The sequence below is a fragment of the Sorex araneus genome, chromosome 5 (genome assembly GCF_027595985.1).
Source record: "Sorex araneus isolate mSorAra2 chromosome 5, mSorAra2.pri, whole genome shotgun sequence".
In the NCBI taxonomy this organism is placed as follows: domain Eukaryota; kingdom Metazoa; phylum Chordata; class Mammalia; order Eulipotyphla; family Soricidae; genus Sorex; species Sorex araneus.
The window spans coordinates 143,722,702-143,744,665 of record NC_073306.1 but is presented as its reverse complement, the minus strand read 5'-3'; the positions used below and the strand labels follow the sequence as shown (position 1 = coordinate 143,744,665).

General features: G+C 45.4%; 1 protein-coding gene across 4 annotated transcripts in view; it reads right to left on the bottom strand.

Annotated features, from left to right (window-relative positions):
* NSD2 (nuclear receptor binding SET domain protein 2) overlaps positions 1-21,964 on the bottom strand; it is a 95,453-nt gene that overhangs the window by 71,418 nt on the left and 2,071 nt on the right. The gene's annotated exons all lie outside the window — the stretch shown is intronic.

Here is a 21,964-nt window from a genome sequence, read left to right as displayed (position 1 = left end):
CCCTCCAGTGATTCCAGCAGCATTATTCAGCTAAGTAAAAGAACCAACTCAAGTTTCTACCCACAAAAGGAATACATAAAATGTGGTCTATACATACGATAAATATTCAGCACACAATATCAGCACGTTAAAGGGGATGAATCCAACAGAAGACAGATTAAAAAGCAGAGTGTATACTCTGCAGCCCGTTTCCATCCTGGCACCTCCAGGAGCTCTCCTTGTACGATGATGGCAGCAGCCAGAGCACCATCAGGTGTGGTCTAATACAAAAGCTTTAAAAAAAAATTGGGGGGAAAAAATTGGGGGGGCTGGAGCGATGGCACAGCGGGTAGGGCGTTTGCCTTGCATGCGGCCAACCCAGCAACCCGGGTTCGATTCCCAGCATCCCATATGGTCCCCTGAGTACTGCCAGGAGTGATTCCTGAGTGCAGAGCCAGGAGTAACCCCTGTGCATCGCCAGGTGTGACCCAAAAAGCAAAAAAAAAAAAAAAAAAAAAATGGGGGAGGTAGGGCACAGGGAGCATTTGGAGCATAACTCATAGGTTACTCCTAGCTCTGCACTCAGGAATCACTCCTGGTGGGCTCAGGGGACTCTGCGGTGCCAGGGATTGAACTTGCATTGGCCGACACGCAAGGTAAGCGCCATTGTACTATCACTCCAACCCCAAGTTTTAAGAATCTTTAAAGGAATGAGGCTTTGATAGCTACTACAATGTGGATGAATGTGGAGACTAACCCCTGCCACCTATGGTCTAAAAATACTGACACCAGGTCACCACTGGGCTGGCCCCAGGGTCCCAAGCAGTACTGCCTTTACTGGGCCCTAGCACTTAATGACCATAATCACACTGCTAAGCCGAGTACAGCTGAGAAATGCTGAGGAGCTTCCCAAAAAAGTCTCAGAGGGGCAAATACTATATGATGATACATGAGCTAGCAAGTGTAATTTTACTTGAGACAGAAAATCAAATGAATTTTCTGAGGTGCACAGGAACGGCACATTACTGTTTATTACAGAGTTTCAGTCTACACTGATAAAAAAAAGTTCTAGAGATGGGTGGTGACAATTACAGAATTGCATGAATATACTGCATGCCACAAAACTGTACACTTAAGCCTTGTTATGGATCTGCACGCACGCACGCGCACGCACACACACACACACACCACCACCACCACCACCACCACCACCACAAATACTCTGCCTCAAGGAGCTTACTTTTAAATGGAATTCCGAGAGATGGGGAATAGAAAATATTCAAGGGGATAGTGAAAGTTTTTTTCCATAAATCAAAGGAAACCCAACTATTTGGATTAAAAGAGCACCAGGATATCCAAGTAAGTCTTTAACAATCAATGTCTATGGGCTGAAGCACAGCTCAACAGGCTGAGCACAAGTTGCATGCAAGAGATATGGGTTAAATTCCAATACAATATAGTCCCCACAAGGATCAAGGCAAGAATAGCCCTCAGGCACAAAAATAATGTCTAGATACAGCATATTGAAACTATACTATATGAAGGCAAAGACTCCTAAAACCTGGCTGGAAAGACAATCCAGTCAACCTCAGTTTGATCCTCAGCACTGCAAACAGTCCCACAGAACACTACCAAGAGTGACTCCTAGGCACAAAGTAAGGAATAATCCTGAGCACTGCCCAGCTTGGCTCAAACACCCAAAAATAAAATAAAATAAAATCGTAAAACCTAACTACTTATAAACAGTAAGTTTATCTCCTAATAAACTTGCGAAAGAAATAGGAACTGCATGGCAGGGGAGGAGCAGAAGAAAGGCGGGACAGAGGAAGAAACTTTCAAAAGAATTTTGACTTGTTTTTGGGTCACACTCAGTGATGCTCAGGGCTTACTCCTGGCTCTGCACTCAGGAATTATTCCTGGTGGTGCTCAGGGGACCAGATGAGATATCAGGGATCAAACCCAGGTCAGCCACATGCAAGGCAATCACCCTACCCACTGTACAATTGCTCCATTCCCAAAATTTTCACATTTTTTTTAAAGTATGAGCTTCCTTTCTCACTTTTACCTACTCTCCTTCCAGACACCCCAATTAAATGACAGCAAGAAATTTCCAAAAATAGTACCAACCCACAAGGACAAAGACAACAGAGCAATAAGAGATGTCAAATGCAAGAGTGCTAATACAACAAAATTAAATCTCTATTAGAGATGTGATATGAGGAAAATTTAGAACAAGAATTCTAGTTCCTAAATACTTTCCTTTTAAAATATCTTAAATGGAACAATAGAACAATGGGCTCTTGCCTTGTATACTACTGACAAATTGGAACTAATCCCGGCTTCATATATTGTCCCGAGTCCTGCCAGGAGTGATACCTGAGCATAAAGCCAGGAATAAGCCCTAAGCACCACTGGATATGGCCCAAAATGAAAACAAAACAAGGAATAATACCTGTTTTTTCCTTAAAAAATATTTTAATAAATATAGCCCAATCGTTGAAATGGCTAAGGAAACACTGAAGCAAGCCAGTAAAATTAAAATATAGAAAACTAATCATGGTTCAGATAAATCCTGGTACCACATGTGGTCCCCCAAACACAGTCAGGCATGGCCCCTGAGCGTTGAGCCAGGAACAAATATTTCAGAGTTAGCAGTGATTTCCAAGAGAACTATGAATGAGGGCCTAAAACAGAATGCTGCTGGTATTGGTAACAGCTTAGGAGAATTACAGGACCACAGGCTTAGCTCAACTGGATTCCACCTTGATCCCCACCAAAAAAGAACTATATTAACAATCCCTTACATACACATTTCAAGAATATACACAATGACCTGTTTAAGTAAAGAATGAGAAGCTGTCTGCCACACTCTCATTCAATATGTGGATATATCATCTACTTGAAAGTTTTGTGAGGCTTTTGTGGGGGGAGGACCCACACCCTCTGATGCTCAGGGCTTACTCCTGGCTCTGCTCAAGGATCATTTCTGAAGGTGCTTAGGGACGGACTGTGGTGCCAGGGCCGGAACCAGGGTTGGCTACATGCAAGCGCCTCAATCCTGGTACTATCTCTCTGGCCCCCTAATATTTTCTTTAGTTTTTTTCTTACATTTTACTGTTTTCAGGTTACACACAGCAGTGCTCATGGCTTACTCCTGGATCTGTGCTGAGAAACCACACTTGGAGGTGCTGAAGAAACCATATTTTTTCCTTTTGTTTTGTTTTTCTGGGCCACACCTTGCAATGCTCAGGGTTATTTCTGGTTCTGCACTCAGGAATTACTCCTGGTTGTGCTCAGGGATCAGAGGGATAGTACAGCATGTAGGGCATTTGCCTTGCACATGGCCCACCCAGGTTCGATCCCCAGCATCCTACATGGACCCCAAGCACCGCCAGGAGTAATTCCTGAGTGCACAGCCAGGAGTAACCACACCAGTTGTGATTCAAAATGCCAAAAACTTTTTTTTTAATTATTTCTGGTTCTGCACTCAGGAACTACTCCTGGTTGTGCTCAGGGATCAGAGGGATAGTACAGCATGTAGGGCATTTGCCTTGCACATGGCCCACCCAGGTTCGATCCCCAGCATCCTACATAGACCCCAAGCACCGCCAGGAGTAATTCCTGAGTGCACAGCCAGGAGTAACCACACCAATTGTGATTCAAAATGCCAAAAACTCTTTTTTTTAAGTGGGCCAGAATGATATCACAGCAAGTAGGATGTTTGTCTCACACACAACTGACCTCGGTTCAATCCCAACATACCATGTGGTCTGGTCCCTCTAGTCCCACCAAGAGTGATCCCTGAGCACTGAGCCAGTAGTAATTCTAAAGCACCACCAAGATGTGGCCAAAAAGCATTTTAATTTTAATGAAGCTGGAAAGACAGTACAATGGTGCTTGCTTTGCATGAAGCTGATCTGGGGTTCAATCCCTAGCACCATATATGGTCCTCCACCCCACCCAGCCCCTCTAGGAGCGATCCTTAAGAGCAAAATCAGGAATACGCCCTAAACACTGCAAAGTATGGTGCAAAAATACACAAAAAATTAAGTGTCAAAACACTTCTGAGATAATTGAAGTACTACATGCTTACAATGCTCAAGGAACAAAGTGACAGCCAGAAAACACATCATACATCTCCTACGGTCTTGCTCAGAAGAGGAAAGGAAATAAAATAAGGGAGCTAGTGGCAACAGAATGAATGAAAGGAGGGGAGAAAGGGGCAGTAAAATGAAGCAGGAAGAAAGGAAATGAGGAAAGGGGAAAAGAAGGGTTAAAAGTGAAAATTATGGGGGCTGGAGAGATAGCACAGCGGGTAGGGCGTTTGCCTTGCACGCGGCCAACCCGGGTTCAAATCCCAGCATCCCATATGGTCCCCTGAGCATGGCCAGGGGTAATTCCTGAGTGCAGAGCCAGGAGTAACCCCTGTGCATCGCCAGGTGTGACCCAAAAAAGCAAAAAAAAAAAAAAAAAAAAGTGAAAATTATGTCAATTCACATAAATGGGAGTTCCCAACAGCAACAATTTTCAAAATGAGAAAAAAGTGCTGTCATTAGTGTGGGAAGAACACTAATTGAAGAAAGGAACTAAGATGGCTTTGGCAGAATCTCAGACGTGGCTTTGAACCAAGCATCTGTAATCTCCTATTATATCTCTAGGCTGCAGCTTTTGCTGAAGTTTGCTGTGACTGAATCAAGAAAGGTCCAGGACCCAGAGAATGACTCAGTGGCTGAAGACGCCTGCCAGGGTTCCATCCCCAAGACCCCAAGCTGTGCCAGGAGTAATCCCTGAGCAGAGTCAGGAGTAAGTCCTAAACACGGTCAAGCGTCACTGTCACTATTACTGTCATCCCGTTGCTCATCGATTTGCTCGAGCAGGCACCAGTAACATCTCCATTTTGAGACTTATTGTTACTGTTTTTGGCATATTGAATACACCACAGGTAGCTTGCCAGGCTCTGCCTGGCGGGCGAGATACTCTAGGTAGCTTGCCAGGCTCTCCAAGAGGGGCGAAGGAATAGAACCCAGGTCGGCAGTGTGCAAGGCAAATGCCCTACCGCTGTGCTATTGCTCCAGCCCAGTCAAGCATGGTCCACTCAAAGTGTCAAACTCAGAATGATAGCCAACAGTGCTGGAGGAAATAGGAAGATGTTGGTTACAAGACATAGCCTTTCTTTGCTAAGATTCATTCACTGTGAAGACGTACTGTCCAGCATGATGACCCTGTATTGTGGAGTCAGAAAGGGCTCTTGCCTTACATGCAGCCAATCTGGGTTTAATCTCCTGCAATGCATAAAATCCCCCAATCCCTGACAGGAATGACCCTTGAACACAGGAGTAAGCCAGGAGTAAGCCCTGAGCACTGCTAGGTGTGGCCCAAATTAAAATAATCCTGAATTCTGTACCTGAAATTTGTTGCAAGTGTTTGTTTTTTTTTTTTTAATACTAGGCCTTAGGGCAGATGTTGGGCTGGGGATCAAACCCAGAACTCCTGCATGTAAAGCATTTGCTCCAGCTTGTGCTCTCTCCCCAGACCAAGGACAGACCTCAAGCAGAATCAACACATACAAAAGGAGGTGATCAAGTGTGGTGATAAATGTATCTGATTATGACAATCACTTCACTGTTTGTCTATATCAAATCATCACATTTTATATTTTAAATATGCCCAAATTTATTTGTAAATTATGCCTTAAACTTAAGGAAAATAGTAGGTGAAGATTTCCACCCCTCCCCCCGCCCAGGGCTGGAGAGACAGTACAGCAGGTAAGGCATTTACCTTGCATGTGGACAACCGGGTTCAATCCCTGGCATCCCCTATGGTTGCCACACACCACCAGGAGTAATTCCTGAGTACAGACCCAGGAGTAACCCCTAAGCATCGCTTGGCGTGACCCCAAAAAAAGCAAAAAAAAAAAAGATTTCTGCCCCCTAATTATGAAAGAAGGGAGCCAGAGAGAGCTCAAGCTGCTGAAGAGTTTTGCCCGACATTCAATGTTCCAAACTTGATTCTGGGCACTGCAAGGTCCAGAAGACTGGGAGACAGGAGAGGAGAGAATGAAAAGAGACAGAGGAGAGAGAACATTAAATGATGCAATGCATTTAAGATTTTTGTTTTGTTTTGTTTGGGGGCTATCGCCAGCAGTATTCAAAGGTCACTCCAGGCTCTGTGTTCAGGGATCACTGCTAGAGGGCTCAGAGGACTATATGGGGTGCCAGGTATCAAACCCAGGTTGGTCACGTGCAAAGCAAACACCTACCCACTGTATTAACTCCCCATTTTTAATTTTTAAGAAATCAAGGCCGAAACAATATTACAATGGTAAAGTGCTTGCCTTCCCACATGGCTGACCCAAGTCAGATCCCCAACATCCCATATGGTCCCCCAGGCACCACCAGGAATGATTCCTTCGTGCAGAGCCAGAAGCAACCTTTGAGCACTGCCAGGTATGGTCCCAAGAACAAAATAAATAAATTTTAAATTATTTCTAATCTAAATTATACACCCAGATAAGCTATCAATAAAATGTAAGCACAGATCAAATCCCTTAGGTATGTAAGGTCTTAAAAATACAGTTTCTGCGGCTGGAGCGACAGTACAGTGGGTAGGGCGTTTGCCGACCTGGGTTTGATTCCCAACATTCCATATAATCACCAGAGCACCGCCAGGAGTATTTCCTGAGTGCAAAACCAGGAGTAAGTCCTGTGCATCGCCAGTCCTGTATATTTTTGAGAATGACCCAAAAATTTAAAAAATATTAAGTTTCCCAGGGCTGGAGAAACAGAGCAAAATGTCGATGCTGAAGCTCCAAACTGAACCCCTCAGAGTTATCAGCCACACAAAACACCTACCAGCAGGCCTATTAGCCAAACCTAGAGGTAAAGCATAGCGAAAAAAATGGTGCTCCCAGAGTGCACTACAATGCCACAGACCTATGGGGAGGGAGCACAAAGCAGAAAATTCCAGAAGAAAGATCCCAAGAACAAAAAGTATGGTACTGACAGAAGATAACTGACCATCATTAAGTCTTTTTTCAAAGTTTTTTTGGAAAAGCAGGGGCTAGGGCCAGATATATCAATGGGCTAAGCACATGCCTTACACATGGGAAGCCCTGATTTAATACCCCAACCACACGGTCCCCTGAACACTGCTAGAAGTGATCCTCGGCACAGAGCCAGATCTATATAGTCCATAAATTCTGCCTGATGTTGAAAATAAAAAGCAAAGAAAACAAGAGACTGAATTTATAAGAAACGCATGCAAAACTAAGCACATAGAAAAACAATATAATTTCCACTAGAGAAGCAAAAAAATCATACAAGAAAGCAAACAGGAGCTGGAGACAATAGAGCAGACATGGTTCTTGCCTTGCATATGGTCAACCTGGTTCAATCCCCAGCAGCGCATATGGTCTCCTGAGCACCACCAGGAGTGATTCCTGAGTACAGAGCCAGGAGTAAACCCTGAGTACCACCAGGTATAGCACCCAGACAAAAACAAAAGTAAATAAAGCATAGGGATGTGGCTCAACGATGGAGCACAGGCTTCACTGGAATGAGGCCCTAGATTTAATCTCTATATGCATGCATGCACATGCGGACAAATGCATGTGATTAAAAATTACTGATTAGTGTTTTGGCTGAATGAGGTAACAACTAATATTGATATTCATATAACCCAAAAACTAGTTTTTAAAACTGTTGATTGGAGATGGTCCAAATTCTTACCTTACTCCTCCAACCAAGAGATAAAGATTACTCTACCCTCTTGAGTCTGTCCTGGGCCTGTGATTGCTTTCATCAACTGAATCTGGCAAAAGCAATGCCATGCCAATGCCAGTTCTTGGTCTCTTCTTTATTTTTTGTTTGCTAGGTTTTTGGGCCAAAGGTGTCGAAGGAGCAGCTACTCCTGGACTCATGCTCCAGGGAATATGTAATGGTCAGGGACGTGATACCCAGGCCTCCAGCAAGGAAGTCCAAGTCAGGGAAGTGATACCCAGGCCTCCAGCAAGGAAGTCCAAGCCATTGAATTGTCTCTCTGGCCTTTTGTCTCATCTTTAAAGACACTGGCAAGTTTCACTTCCTGCCTCAAGGAAAAAGCACATGAGCTAGAGCAACAGCAAAGGAGAGAAGGTGTTTGCCTTGCTCACTCGGAACAGGGTTTAATCCCCAGGACCACATACCCCCCAATCCCCACCAGGAGTGATCCCTGGGCACAGAGACAAGAGTAAACACTGAGCATGGGCCAGTTATGGGGGCCGGAAAACCCAGCACAGCACAATGCTATGAAGAAGCCCAAGCACAGAAAGATCTGCGGCCAACAAACAGCCTTTCTAAGCCAGACCAACAACCAATATCAACATAGCTCCATGATATGATCAGCTACTTCTGACATACCACGTCCGAACTGCAAAACTATAAGCAAATATATTTTGTTGTGCCTTTAACAATTATGTCCTATATTTACATCAAGTATAGATAACCAAAATACCACAGAATGAGAAAGAAGTAGAAAGAGGAAGTGGGAGATGAGGGAATCAGAAAGAGAAATCCTTATCTCCAACAGCCAGAATCTGACATACAAATCTGAAAGTTCTTGGAGGGGCAGAGTGATATAGTACAGTTGGTAGGGCATCTGCCCTGCATGCAGCCAATCCGGGTTCGATCCCTGGCACCCCATATGGTCCCTCAGCTCTGCCAAGAGTGATTCCTGAGTGCACAGCCAGAAGTAAGCCCTGAGCATTGCCGGGTGTGACCCAAAAACCAAATACAAATAAACAAAAAAATCTGAAAGTTCTCAACTCTATAAAATAAAGGACTTATTCTTTTTTTTTTTTGGTTTTTTTGTTTGTTTGTTTTTTTGGGGTCACACCCAGCGATGCACTGGGGTTACTCCTGGCTTTACACTCAGGAATCACCCTTGGCGGTGCTCAGGAGACCATATGGGATGCTGGGAATCGAACCCGGGTCGGCCGCGTGCAAGGCAAACGCCCTACCCGCTGTGCTATCACTCCAGCCCCATGGACTTATTCTTTTAAAGGACAGAGAACCTGACCCATAGTACAGAGGGTAGGGTGCATGCTTTGCACAAAGTTGACCCGTGTTCAATCCCCGGTCACCTCAGAGTCCTCTGAGTCTGACAGGAGTCATCCCTGAGTGCAGAGCCAGGTATAAACCCAAAGCACTGCCAGGTGTGGCCCAAAAAAACAAAAACAAAAGTACAGATAGACACCACAGGTTGAAAGAACATGAGTTGCCTTCCTAGAGTAGGGAAAACAGAATAGCTGTTTGGGTTAGGGTATTTTTTGGTTTGGGAGGCATATCCAGTAGCCAGGGGATTGCTCTTAACTGTACTCAGGGAACCAACCATGCAGTGAAGAGGATCAAATCTATGTTCCCAGCAAAGCATGCCCACTGACCCTCTGGGATATCCCCTTGACCATTGGGTTAGAGCAGGAGTAGGGGGGATGGGGGTCAGTCTGCAGAGTCAGAGAAGTTTTGTTTGTTTTGTCTCAGAGGCGAAGCACAACTGGTGGTGATCAAGGCTAATTCCTGGTAGACTGGGGGGAATGACCAAATAGGGTGCCAGGGATAGAACCTGGGTCAGCTGCAAGCAAGGCATTTACCCACTGTACTCTCTGCAGTCCCAATTTAGCAGGATCTGCAGGAGGCAAAGCAATAGACTTAACGTTTCTACTATCTCTTAGATATTAAAGAGTTACCTTTTGTTATGATACAGAGCAAACTGTCAGTAGAATATCTGATTCCAGACAGCATGGCGGGTAGGGACAGCATAGCGGGTAGGGCGTTTGCCTTGCACACGGCCGACCCGGGTCCGATTCCCAGCATCCCATATGGTCCCCCAGCACCACCAGGAATAATTCCTGAGTGCAGAGCCAGGAGTAACCCCTGTGCACCGTTGGGTGTGACCCAAAAAGCAAAAAAAAAAAAAAAAAAAAGAATACCTGATTCCATTTTGGTTGGAGAGATTTTCCCTCTGCTTTTCTATAATATAGAGATGCTCATAAAGTGTGCTTTTATAAATATGAAATTACTTAAAAGAATAAATATTTCTATTTCTATTTTGCCTTAATGATACCAAGAAAGTACAGATTCTTGGAACCGATGAGGGAGTGCAGCACATAGGGAGCTTGCCTTGCACATAACCAACCCAAGCTGAATCTCAGCACCCCGAGTGGTTCCCCCAAGCCCGCCAGCAGTGATCCCTGAGAGCAGTCAGGAGTAGTAAGCCCTGACATTTCTTTTCTTTTTTTTTTTTTTTTTTTTTTGCTTTTTGGGTCACACCTGGCCATGCACAGGGGTTACTCCTGGCTCTGCACGCACGAATTACCCCTGGCCGTGCTCAGGGGACCATATGGGATGCTGGGATTTGAACCCGGGTTGGCCGAGTGCAAGGCAAAAGCCCTACCCGCTGTGCTATCTCTCCAGCCCCTAAGCCCTGACTTTTCTACAAAAGAAAAATTATACATTCTTGAGGCTGGGGATTGGCACAAGTGTTGCAGCACATGCCATTAATATGCAAGGCCCAGAATTCAATTCCTGGCACCACACAACCCCCTGAAAACCCCATGTGGCACAGGTGGTCCCAAGCACTGCCAAGCAAGCACTGCAAGCATACCCTTTATATGAAACAAATTATTCTTACAAATACGATTTCTATAAACTCTAGGCTGGAACTCACAATAGTTTCTGTCCCATCATCCCCATGCCAGGAATTCACAGTCAGAAAAAGGGAAGCATGAGATGGTGCCAACATCTGGGTGGTGGCAAAGGACTAGCTCCAGAGCTGGAGATGACAGAGAACAAGAAATAATAAGATGACAATTAGGGAGGCAACAACGGTCTTTTTGTTGTTAGTTTTGAGAGCCACACCCAGTGGTTTGGGGGGCCCCCATACCATGGCCTATGGTATTCAGGGGTCTGCAGTAGCAAGAATAAAACCTAGAACCTTGCATATGCAAAACAAGCTTTACCACTTGAGTCACAACCCTGGTGTTGCTTCCATGAGACAAAGACCATAAAGACAAGGCACAATGGAAACTGTAGTCCCAGCATGGAGACCAACAGCTCCACTGAAACATTGAGGGCACACCCTTCCTTCACCAATATTATCTCCAAGGAGTCACCTTGGCCTCTAAGAGGCAGAAATGTAAGGTAAGGACAAGATCCTACTAAAATTCATTTTCAGGGGCTGGAGTGATAGCACAGCACTTGCCTAGTACACGGTCAACCTGAGTTCTATCCCTGGCATCCCACATGGTCCCAAAAACACCTCCAGGAGTAATTCCTGAGCACAGAGCCAGGAGGAAAGCCTGAGCATCACTGGGTGCAGTCCCAAAACAAAGCAAAATAAAATTCATTTTCAGAGACCAGAGCAATAGTACAGAACATAGAGCATTTGCCTTGCACGGAGCCAACCCAAGTTCCATCCCCAGCATCCCATATGGTCCCCCCAAGAACTACAAGGAGTAATTCCTAAATGCAGAGCCTGAGCACCACTGGGTGTGGTCCAAAAACCAAAAGCAAATAAAATTCATTTTGAGGGGCCTGAGATGTAGCTCAGCAGTAGAGCATTTGCCTTGCATATGAAAGGTTCAGTGTTTGAGCCCCTGCACAGTAAAAATTAAAAACAGAAGAAAATCCAAGGGGCAGAAAGATAGTAGAGGTCAAGGTAACCTTGCACACAGGTGATCCCAGTTCCAGCACCAAATATGGTCCACAGAGTCCCCCCAAGAGTGATCCCTGAGGACAGAACAGGAGACAGCCCTAAACACCACCAGATATGACCTCCTAACCAAAAACAATACATTTTCACTTTCAATGAGAGTTCCCCAAAACACAGATTTCCTGAGTTTTCCTGTTTATCAACAAATAAAACTGAACTGAGCCCCTCTCCAAAAGAAGTACAGGGAAATGAATGAATTCTGCTATTTTTCCTATTCCTTCTTTTTTGGGGGGGAGGGAGAGGAGGAATGGGGGCACAACCTTGATGCTCAGGGGTAACTCCTTGTTTTGCACTCTGAGTGCTTGGGGGATCATATGGAATGCCAGGGATCAAATCCCGGTCAGCCACATGCAACACAAGCATCATACCCACTGTACTATCAGTCTGGCCATGACCCATGGCTGGGCTGACAGTAAAGCAGGACTCTGATGGTAAGTACCATCTTATTTATGCCATATCCTGACATAATCTGCTAACTCCCACATTGGCCAAGGATATACTAGTGTCAGGAATGCACACAATACTAACTGTATTAGTAAGAACCATTATTACTTTTGTTTCAAAGAAATTATACGGGCAGGATGTGGGACCTGGAGCTATAGTACAGCAGTTAAGGAAATCAGCATGCCATATGGCACCCTCCACCCCCCCAAACCCACCAAGAGTTATTCCTGAGTGCACAGCCAGGAGTAACCACTGAGCGTGCTGAGTATGGCCCCTCCTAAAAAGAGGAAGGGAGAAAGGGAGGGGGGAGGGAAGGAAGGAAGGGAGGGAGGAAACAAGGGCAATAACTCAAATTAGCTAGAGCGTATGCTGTGCAGGTATGAGGCATGGCTGGGTTCAATCCCCAGAATCACATGGTCCCCTAAACATTGAGCTGGAAGTAGCCTTTGCACACAGTGCATTATGTATGGCCCAAAAACTAAAAAGTAAATGAAATCATAAGAAATTGAATTTTTGGGGGGCTGGAACAATAGCACAGTGGGTAGGGTGTTTGCCTTGCACGTGGCCTACCCGGGTTCAATTCCAGCATCCCATATGGTCCCCTGAGCACCGCCAGGAATAATTCCTGAGTGCATGAGCCAGGAATAACCCCTGTGCATCGCCGGGTATGACCCAAAAAGACAAAAAAAAAATATGAATTTTTTATTTTGGGGTGATTTATTTTTTTATTTTGGGGTGCCAGAGCACCCCCTGGCGGTGCTCGGGGGACCATATGGGATGCTGGGAATTGAACCCGGGTTGGCCACGTGCAAGGCAAACGCCCTACCCACTGTGCTACCTCTCCAGCCCCAAGGAATTGAATTTTAAGGAAGTGTTACTATATAGTTTGGAACTCAAAAAAAATTCAACATGACACAACCCGACTCATCTCACACTATACTTTTCTTCTTTTTAAAAGAGAGAGAGAGAGAGAGAGAGAGAGAGAGAGAGAGAGAGAGAGAATATCTGACAAAGAGGCAGTCAGGGGGTGGAGAGGTGATGGGAGGAAACCTGGGGACACTGGTTCTGGGAAATGTACACTGGTGGAGGGAGGGGTGTTGGAATACTGTAGGACTGAAATCCAATCATGAACGTCTTTGTATCACTCTGTATCACTGTCATCCCGTTGTTCATCTTCATCGATTTGCACGCAACAGGGATGAACAGCTTTGTAATGCTCTAAAATAAATAATTGTTAAGTTTAAGAAACAAAATTTCTCTTTAGGGTTGGAGCCATAGTATAGTGGGTAAGGGCACAATCCAGGTTGGCCTTGAGCAAGGCAAAACCCTACCTAAGTACTATTGCTAAATAAGTTTTAATGAAGTCTTTCTTGTTTCACCAAAATAAAAACAAAGCTACAATTTTAGGGACTGAAGAGATAGTAAGGTATTAAAGTGTTTGCCTTGCATGTGGCTGGCCTTGGTTTGGCCAACTCTGTTCAATCCCCAACACCAAATATGGGTTAGTCCACTGTGCACTGCCAGGAATGAACCCTGAATAGAGAGCCTGGAAAAAGCCCTGAACACCAGGTATGACCTAAATCACCCCAAAAAAAATATTTATAATTTTGGACACAGAACAAAAAGAAAAGAGGCTGGAACAATAGCACAGCGGGTAGGGCATTTGCCTTGCATGCAGCCGACCCGGGTTCGATTCCCAGCATCCCATATGGTGCCCTGAGCACCGCCAGGAGTAATTCCTGAGTGCAGAGCCAGGAGTAGCCCCTGTGCATCGCCAAGTGTGACCCCAAAAAAGCAAAAAAAAGAACAAAAAGAAAAGTCTAACATGCAGCTTTATCATTGCCAGTAGTACCATTTTATATGTTTTCATCTGGGGCAGAGCTAACTTGAGGAAAAGTTGTTCGGATGGCTTCTCCACAGATCAATTTCATTTCTTCTCAACTAAATTCAAACCTTTACCTCAAACTATGGCACGAAAGAACCAATTCTTTTTTTTTTTCTTTTTGGGTCACACCCGGCAATGCACAGGGGTTACTCCTGGTTCTGCACTCAGGAATTACCCCTGGCGGTGCTCAGGGGACCATATGGGATGCTGGGAATCGGACCCGGGTCGGCCGCGTGCAAGGCAAACACCCTACCCGCTGTGCTATTGCTCCAGCCCATGCACTCAGGAATTACTCCTGGCAGCACTCGGGGGAGCCTATGGGATGCTGGGAATCAAACCCAGGTTGGCCGTGTGCAAGGCAAATGCCCTCCCCAATGTGCTATTGCCTCAGCCCCTCAGAAGAACTAATTCAACAGAAAAAAAAGAGGCCATATCACCCAAATACTAGGCAGCACTCAAAATATCTAGATCATGGGCTAGAGAGATAATACAGTCCATAAGATGCTTGCCTTGCACATCATCAACTTGGATTAATCCCCAGCACTCTACATGTTCCCCTGAGCACCACCAGGTGTGGCACAAAAAAGATACAAAAACTCTAGATTAGTGAGACAGCACACAGGTCAAGATTTTTGCCTTGTACACACACACAAACCCTGGTTCAATCCCCTGCACCACATATGGTTCCCTCCAGTACCCCAGGAGTGATCCCTGAGTACAGAGCCAGGAGTAAAAAACCCTGAGCACTACCACACTTAGCCCCAAAACAAACAAACCAAACAATAAATTTCCTTGTCGTTATATAAATTAGGGGTGGAGAGAGAATGAAGAAGTTAATGTACTTCTCTTTGCCTACACTGACTTGGTTCTATCTTCAGCACTACAAGTGGTCCCCTGAGCACCACCTGGAGTGATCCCTGAACTGTGAGCTATGAGTAAGCCATAATCGCAGAACCAGAAGGCGCTGAGCACCATCAGGTATAGCCCTCAAACCAAAACCAGAATTTTTCTTAAAAATCCACTTCACACAACACAAATCAAAATCTGAGCACTTCTCTGCTGGCTACATTCCTTCCTGACAAGACTCAAGTGCAAAGTTATACTGCCTGCTCTCTGATCTGGTCAGAGAAATGATGGCCAGTGCTGCGTTCAATGGGCAAGCATCCAATTCGTTCAGGTGCACGGAGTATTCAAAGGCAGAGCTGATTCTAGGGAAGAGACAAATAAACTTGCCTTCATAAAGCCACCAACTGAATGGGGAAGGCAATCAGGGTCAACAAAAAGAGCCTACTTTGAAGAGAAGAGTGGAACAGAGCGGAGAATACATAATTTCAAGTGGGCATTTCTCTGAGAAATTGTCATTTGCTAGAAGGAGCCAATACATTGTTTTTAAATTCTATATAGGTGCTTTTTTTTTGGCGGAGGGTGTCTGAACTCTGATACCACAGAATAAATACTTAAGAAATGGGTCTGGAGGGGCTGGAGTGATAGTACAGCAGGTAGGGCATTTGCCTTGCACGTAGCTGATCCAGGTTCGATCCCCAGCATCCCATATGGTTCCCCGAGCACCACCAGGAGTAATTCCTGAGTGCAGAGCCAGGAGTAATCCCTGTGCATCCCCGGGGTGTGACCCAAAAAGCAAAAAGAGGGGGAAAAAAAACGGGTCTGGAGAGATAGTAGAGCAGTTTAAATATTTGCCTTGCTGGTGTGAGACCCAGGTTCAATCCCCCAAACCCCATATCGTTCCCTAAGTCCTTCCAGGAATGATCCCTGTAGGCAGCCAGATATGGGCCCCCCGCAAAAAAAAAATTTTTGTCTAGACAGCAAGTAACACTTCCATCTACCTGGTTTTGTCAAGCAAAAATTTAAGGGACCAGGGGGCTGGAGCAATAGCACAGAGGGTAGGGCGTTTGCCTTGTACTCGGCCGACCGAATTCAACTCCCAGCATCCTATATGGTCCCCTGAGTACCGCCAGGGGTAATTCCTGTGCGCAGAGCCAGGAGTGACCTTTGTGCATTGACGGGTGTGACTCCCAAAAAAAAAAATTTAAGGGACCAGGACCGAAGAGAGAATTCAGTAGGTTAAGGACTTTGCCTTGCACACAACTAAACCTAGCATCATCAGGAGTGATCCCTGAGCACTTCCAGGTGTGGGAAGCGCTTGCTTTCAGTAAGCCCTGGGCCCACAAGTGTGGGCCCTGAGCACCTCCAGGTATGGGTCCAGAAACAAAACAAAGTTAGGGACCATCACTGACCCCTTTCCTCATCTCTCATATCCCAACAACAGGCCTCCTCAAAGCTGCTCCCCAGCCCTTCCTGGCTCAGCCTGTCTACTTCTCTCCCCACCCCAACCTCAATGCCCCACCACCATTTCTCCCAAGGACTGAAGCCAGTCTCCTTGCAGGCTGATCTATCAGGAAATTCAGACAGTGGTTCTCAACAATGAAGGCATCAGGCCGAGATGTGACCCAAGTGGCCGCACGTGTGCAAACTCTCCATTGTTGGATGACCATGATCCCGGAGAGGCCAACTAAACTACTTCTGGTACCAGCAGCTTCTTGCAGAAATGTCTCTAGACTGTGAACTAAGCCACGGCCCCATGCTACACCAGGAGGGGAAAGGTTTTTCTCTCTCGGCTTTTTCTTTGGGGGGGGCGGGAGGCGTGGCGACCGCCATATTATAAGGACCACTAAAGAGAGGTACAAGCTTGCAATGATGCAATTTCTGGCAGAAATTTCCCCGGACTTAATTACTAAAATACTAAAATTTGGGGCTGAAGTGATAGCACAGCGGGTAGGGCGTTTGCCTTGCACGCGGCCGACCCGAGTTCGATTTCCAGCATCCCATATGGTCCCCCGAGCACCGCCAGGAGTAATTCCTGAGCACAGAGCCAGGAGTAACCCCTGAGCATTGCTGGTGTGACCCAAAAGCAAAAATAAATAAATAGTAAAATACTAAAATTCAGAAATTCAAAACCTGCTATTGCAGCCGCGCAACCTCATATCTCTTCATTCTCAGCAATGGAAAACAAATTATCAAATGCTTCCTTTTCAGCAGGTCTGATTTGGGGGGGGACTCCAAATAATAACAGTGAGCTTTTTGTGGAAATATTGAATGTAATCAAAGTAAAGAGAAAGTAAGTGAAAATTATGAGCTACACAGGCAGGGGACTGGGGGTGGGAGAGGAAGTATACTGGAGTTCTTGGTGGTGGAATATGTACACTGGTGAAGGGATAGGTGTTCAATCATTGTACAACTGAGACTTAAGCCTGAATGCTTTGTAACTTTCCACATGCTGATTCAATTAAAAAAAAAAAAATGAAGGTATCAGAATCCCATCCTTAGCACACAGATTGCTGGCCCCAATTCCAAAGTTTATGACTCAGTATGTCTAGGGTGTGGTTTGAGAATTTGTACGTCTAACATGTTCTCAGATGAGGGATGCTGCCAGTCAAGGAACCACTTTGAGAATGACTGTATTACGTTGACATAAAGCAACATACCTGTAAAGTTCATTACTTGACTTAATCCAAAATTTTCTCTTTGGCACTTATCTGTATGATTCCACAGTTAGAGACAAAAAAAGGAAATGAGATAAAGCAAATGTTCCTTAGAACTTCTAGACAGAAGAGAAATGCCACTTTTCATTGCCCAAAGCAAATCATACAGTCACACACCAAACATCAATCCTTCAGGACACCCAAAGGAAGGGAAGCTGTGAAGACTGAAACTTCAATGGAAGGAAACACAAAACTCAAAGGCCTCCTTGGGCCAGAGAGAGCACAGAGGTTAAGGTATGCTATCTTAAGGGGTTAAGGTGTGCTATTTGCCTTTCCACATCGTCAACCCAGATTTGATCCCTGGTGCCATCAGGAGTGACCTCTAAGCACACCCACGCTCCTCAAAAAAATAAATAAATAAAAATTAAAAACTTGGGGCTGGAGCGATAGCATAGCGGGTAGGGAGTTTGCCTTGCACGCGGCCGACCCAATTTCGATTCCCAGCATCCCATATGGTCCCCTGAGCACCGCCAGGAGTAATTCCTGAGTGCAGAGCCAGGAGTATCCCCTGAGCATCACCAGGTGTGACCCAAAAACCCAAAAAAAATTAAAAATAAATAAATAAATAACTTTCTCCATTTCACTGACAGAATTCCCTGAAGCCAGAAAAACAAGAAACAAGTCAGAGGTAGCTCTAAAATAATCTCATTACCTGGAGAAACAAACAACAGACCAACCCACTGGACTGTGCTATCATAACAGGACCCAGCACCAAAGACAGAATGACAAGGGTAAAACTGCATCTAGTGTGGGCAGAGGGTTCAGCAACACCAACTGAGACGGGAACTGACAAAGAGATGAGGGCTGGGCCACAGGGGAGCACAAGGCAAAATAAGACAAAGCAAGATAAAGTGGGGAGAAGCAACCAACGAGCAAGGGTTCCTAGGACAGAGCCTGGCTGGGCACAGGAGCAGGTCAAGGAGAGCAGAGCAGCATCCGAGCACCGACTGGGCTCTAGCCAGTGATGGTGCTCAGAAACCACCCAGGGAGGCAGAGAGATCGTACAAAGGTCAAGGGCCTGTTGAGCATGACACTGGTCCCAACAACACAGGTTCAAATCCCAGTACCACACATGGTCCCTGAGCACAGCGGATGTGGTCCAAAACACCGAAAAAAAATACAAGGAGCACATGCCATGCTCAGAGATAAGGCTAATTCTTCCGAGTAAACAGGAAAGCACCCAAAGGAAGGTTATCAGCAGGTAAACTGAGTCAGAGCTTCTTTTTGAAAGAAACAGAGGTGGCTCCCAAACTAAACCCACCCTGGGGCCAGAGATGGCATTTGCCTTGCACATGGCCAATCTGGGTTCAATTCCTGGCATCCTACGTGATCCCCTCAGCATCACCTGGAGTAATTTCTGAGTGCAGAGCCAGGAGTGACATCTAAGCATTGCCAGGTGCAGCCCAAAAACTAATTAAAGAAAAAAAGAAAAAAAAAAAACTAAGGCAAATAGAGTGTGCAAATAGAAAAAGGATACACTAAATCAATGGTTCAAAAAGGAACACTGAAGGCAAGATCTAAAGACAGGTAATGCATACCAGTGAACAGCATTCCAAGCACATGGAACAGCAAGAACAACTTGGGACACCATGCATAGCTGTGTAGCTCAAGAAAGGACAGAGGGAGGCCGTGTGACAGTACAACAGGCAGGGAGCTTGCCTTGCACACAGCCAGCCAAGTTCAAGTCCCAGCACCTCACAGTGCCCTGAGCCCTGCCAAGAGTGAGCAGAGAGCCAGCAGTAAGCCCTGAGGATCACAGGGCATGAGCCTCCCCCACCAGAAAAAAACAATTTTTGACTAGGTAAGGGTCCCTGGGAGAAGTACGGCAACAAAAGGACTTAAGAGTAAGGTGAGGATAGAGGGCTGGAGTGAGAGCACAGCGGGTAGGGCGTTTGCCTTGCAAGCAGCCGACCCAGGTTCGATTCCCAGCATCCCATATGGTCCCCTGATCACTGCTAGGAGTAATTCCCAAGCTCAGAGCCAGGGTGTGTCCCCAAAACCGAAAAGAACAATTAGAGCAGTCAGAGATAGAGAGCTTCAAGAGAAGGCTTGGATCCCCAGGCAATAAAGATACTTGAAAGATATCACAAGTGCATGGGGAGGGGGAACACACCCAGCAGTACTCAAGGCTACTCCCCACCAAGTTCAGGAGAATGAACTTGAAGCTCCCACATGCAAAGCACACTTCACCCTCTAAACTATCTCCTTAGTCCCACATGATAGAGCTTACTGAAAGAAAATTGGAACATGTTTTCTAGGGGCTGGAGTGGAATGATAGCACAGCAGGTAGGGCGTTTGGCTTGCATGCGGCCGACCGGGGTTCGATTCCCAGCATCCCATATATATCCCATCATTGCCAGGGGTGATTCCTGAGTTGCAGAGTCAGGAGTAACCCCTGTACATTTCCAGGTGTGGCCCAAAAAGAAAAAAAAAAAAGAAACATGTTTTCTAAACCAATAGCTTTCATGATAAAGCAGCAAAAAAAAAAAAAAAAAAAAAAAAAAAAACACTGGTATAAAATATCCCTTAATAACATGACAAATTTAATTCATAGAATCAATCAGCTCTTTCAAATGTTATCCTAGTCAAGAGAAAAACTCAAGTCCCAACATCTTCCACTCAGAAACTGCTTCTCTATACATCCACTAGTGAAGTCTCACTAGAGATTAGTGTTTTGAGTTATAAGCCAGCAAACAGACTGCAATCTCTGTCCCTGAATATTGTGTTGACCTTAACTATTGGGGCCAGAGTGATAGCAGCGAGGCAAGTATTTGCCTTTCACATGGGCGACCCGTGTTTCATCTCTAGCATCCCATATACCTGAGCACACCAGGGGTAATTCCTGAGTACAGAGCCAGGAGAATCCCCGAGCACCACCAGATGTAGCCCCAAAACATAACATTAAGTAGTGGGCAAGGAATTAATACAAAAAGTAAGGTGCTTGCCGCAGATGACACCAACCCCAGCACCTCTTATGATCCATCCAGCACCAAGAGTGATCCTTGAGCACAGAACCAGGAGTAAGACCTGCGCATAGCTGGGTATGCCCCAACCCTCAACCCTCTCCAACCAACTATATTAAATAAATAAACTTTTTTTGGGGGGGGGTCATACCCAATAATGCTCAGAGGTTACTCCTGGCTCTGCACTCAGGAATTACTCCTAACGGTGCTTGTGGGACCATATGGGATGCTGGGGATTGAACTCAGGTCAGCCGCGTGCAAGGCAAATGCCTTACCCACTGTATTATCACTCCGGCCCATGAACAAACTATTTTTTTTAAATCCTAAAAAGACAGTTTATAAAGTACGTACCTAATCTTCTAGAATTCTATTTCACCTCTTGCTTTCGTATTTTGCATACCACATATTAGTTTTTTGTTTTAGTTTTTGGTGCCAGAAATTGAACCCAGATCCTCACACACACAGAGCAAAAGCACTACAACTGAGCCACATTCCCAGCCCCACTTTGTGTTTTGTTTTGTTTTTTAAATCTTACCCAGTGGCAGGGAAGTAGAGTAGAAACATCAGTACTTGATAAACACAGGTCTGTTCTATTATCTGTTGTATTCTTATATTTACAGTATTTCACAGCTAATTTTTAGTTACTATTTAAGTTAGCTATGGTGGAAAAAAGAAAAAGAAAGGAAACTGTCTCCCTTGCTAATTATCTTAATTCCCACTGAAGCATTGCAACCTCAGGCCATACCCTTAACAGCTTTTTCCTGGAGTTCCTTTCTATCCCAACATGACTTTAAAAGAAAACATAGGTGGAGTTACAGTACACCAGGCAGGGCACTTGCCTTGCACAGGGCAGACCCAGGACTGATCCCTAGCACCACATGAGGTCCCCTAAGTCTGCCAGGAGTGATCCCTGAGCACAGAGCCAAGAGTGAGCCCTGAGCACCACCAGGTGTGGCCGGAAAGCAGGAAGACAGGCATGAAGGAAGGAAGGCAGACAGGAAGGACAGATATCAGTATTAAAACAGGTTCTTTGTTGACCCACAGTCACATGCTATATCAGGCATTTACTGAGGTGCTGCCATGAGGAGGCACCAGCAGAGTAGGTCCAACTTCAGACTCATGCCCTAAGGGGAGAAAGGTCACAGCTGGCCAGTTAAAGGGGACTCAAGAACAAGGACAAGCAATGGTCCACATACACCACCAACCACTTTACAGTGTGGGGTCAGGATAAAGCACCATATTTTTGGGGAACAGGGACACATTCTCTAGTCTGGCCAAAGGAAAAGTGAGATTAAGATATGAACGTCCATCACCAAGCAGTCCACAGAAACAAAGAAAAAAAGCTTGTTCACTAGAATACATAGATATGTATGTGAGCCTTATGTCTT